Raw genomic sequence first — 2,500 nt, forward strand, 5'->3', positions numbered from 1 at the left:
TGCCCCTATACATGCTGAACGTCCGTACACACAAAATGAACCACACGTCAGCCACACACTCTATCACACACTACTCTCTGCCTGTAACAGACACAGATACAACTACTAAGCACCAGCATGGACCAACGTCCGGTGCATCCTATCCGCCACAGTACACCAACTACGCTATGATAACCAGACCGGGAGGTCCAATCATAAAACAGAATACCCCACTCGTCCGACAACCACAATTGCTCAGAGAAGCCACCAACACCCACACATGTCCTACACAGGGGTGCACCCATCACCACCACACTGCCTCGTCTTACAGCACAAACACACTGGCAGGAATGAAACACACAGGTCTGCCGCAACCACAGACACGGCTCGCCCCCTCTCACTGGCGAAAAGCGCATCCCGACGTGACATAACTCCTTTGACACACTGACGCTGCCTCGGGCATCCACGTCCTACGGTCGATATCAACGAACCTCCCCCCCCCCTCCCCCCCACAACACGCCATCCCATACCACATTGTGTACCGTACCCAAACCTAACGTGTACTGTACTACAACGCAATGTGTACCATAACACAACCCAGTTTGTACCTTAACCTAACCTATGTCACCTTAACCTAACCTATGTCACCTTAACCTAACCTATGTCACCTTAACCTAACCTATGTCACCTTAACCTAACCTATGTCACCTTAACCTAACCTATGTCACCTTAACCTAACCTATGTCACCTTAACCTAACCTATGTCACCTTAACCTAACCCATCTTGCACCTTAACCTAACCCATCTTGCACCTTAACCTAACCCATCTTGCACCTTAACCTAACCCATCTTGCACCTTAACCTAACCCATCTTGCACCTTAACCTAACCTATGTTGCACCTTAACCTAACCTGTGTTGCACCTTAACCTACCTCAATTTGCACCGCAATGTAACGCAATTTGCACCGCAATGTAACGCAATTTGCACCGCAATGTAACGCAATTTGCACCGCAATGTAACGCAATTTGCACCGCAATGTAACGCAATTTGCACCGCAATGTAACGCAATTTGCACCGCAATGTAACGCAATTTGCACCGCAATGTAACGCAATTTGCACCGCAATGTAACTCAATTTGCACCGCAATGTAACTCAATTTGCACCGCAATGTAACTCAATTTGCACCGCAATGTAACTCAATTTGCACCGCAATGTAACTCAATTTGCACCGCAATGTAACTCAATTTGCACCGCAATGTAACTCAATTTGCACCGCAATGTAACTCAATTTGCACCGCAATGTAACTCAATTTGCACCGCAATGTAATGCAATTTGCACCGCAATGTAATGCAATTTGCACCGGAATGTAATGCAATTTGTACCGCAATCTACCCCCACATTGTGCCTTAACCTAACCCACATTGTGCCTTAACCTAACCCACATTGTGCCTTAACCTAACCCACGTTGTGCCTTAACCTAACCCACGTTGTGCCTTAACCTAACCCACGTTGTGCCTTAACCTAACCCAAGTTGTGCCTTAACCTAACCCAAGTTGTGCCTTAACCTAACCCAAGTTGTGCCTTAACCTAACCCAAGTTGTGCCTTAACCTAACCCAAGTTGTGCCTTAACCTAACCCAAGTTGTGCCTTAACCTAACCCAAGTTGTGCCTTAACCTAACCCAAGTTGTGCCTTAACCTAACCCAAGTTGTGCCTTAACCTAACCCAAGTTGTGCCTTAACCTAACCCAAGTTGTGCCTTAACCTAACCCAAGTTGTGCCTTAACCTAACCCAAGTTGTGCCTTAACCTAACCCAAGTTGTGCCTTACCCTGCTCTGTAATTGGCATATGACACGTTACATTAATGTATTGTCCAACCGCAACCCGCTCAGAATGTTGTGTACACAGCTACGTGTCATCTCCCCATAACAGCTGCATTGCAGTGTGGTACGCCATAGAGACGTGTGGGAGTAATGGACGCAGTGGATGGCGATCAGCATGAGCCGTCTGTTCATGTAGTGGCGCGTGTATGCAGACGTAGTAGTCTCTTCTCACACAATGTGATAGCACGGTGCCCCGCGTTCCACATCTGCGACATGCTACAGAGGCCGGTTGACAGTTGGTCGCGCAATGGACATCGCATACGTACGGGGGCACCTTCCACGTGCCCTCTAGTCGGGCACATTTTGTTGCGTGGATGTGAGCGGATGTAGTGTGTCTTGACACCTGACAGGCAGGCATGCAATAATAGTTGACTTTGCAAACGGGGATGGACGTGTACGTTTACTGGTGACGTTACGCAAATGAACAACTGGTAACCCGTTGTGGTGCGGTTGTCCTTGCTGGAGGTACATCTGTGAGGGCAACGATCGGTACAGCTACGAAGCGGTCCCCACCATACCAACGAACGTGAATGTGAATCTGGGTGTGAAGCGATACGCGGCTGTGGGTGGGTGGGACTGTCCCCGGCCGGTGAGGGGGGGCCGCCCGGCGTGCTGGCCGCGCGGTGCGTGGGCGCAC

Source organism: Schistocerca cancellata, unplaced genomic scaffold, assembly GCF_023864275.1.
Source record: "Schistocerca cancellata isolate TAMUIC-IGC-003103 unplaced genomic scaffold, iqSchCanc2.1 HiC_scaffold_878, whole genome shotgun sequence".
In the NCBI taxonomy this organism is placed as follows: domain Eukaryota; kingdom Metazoa; phylum Arthropoda; class Insecta; order Orthoptera; family Acrididae; genus Schistocerca; species Schistocerca cancellata.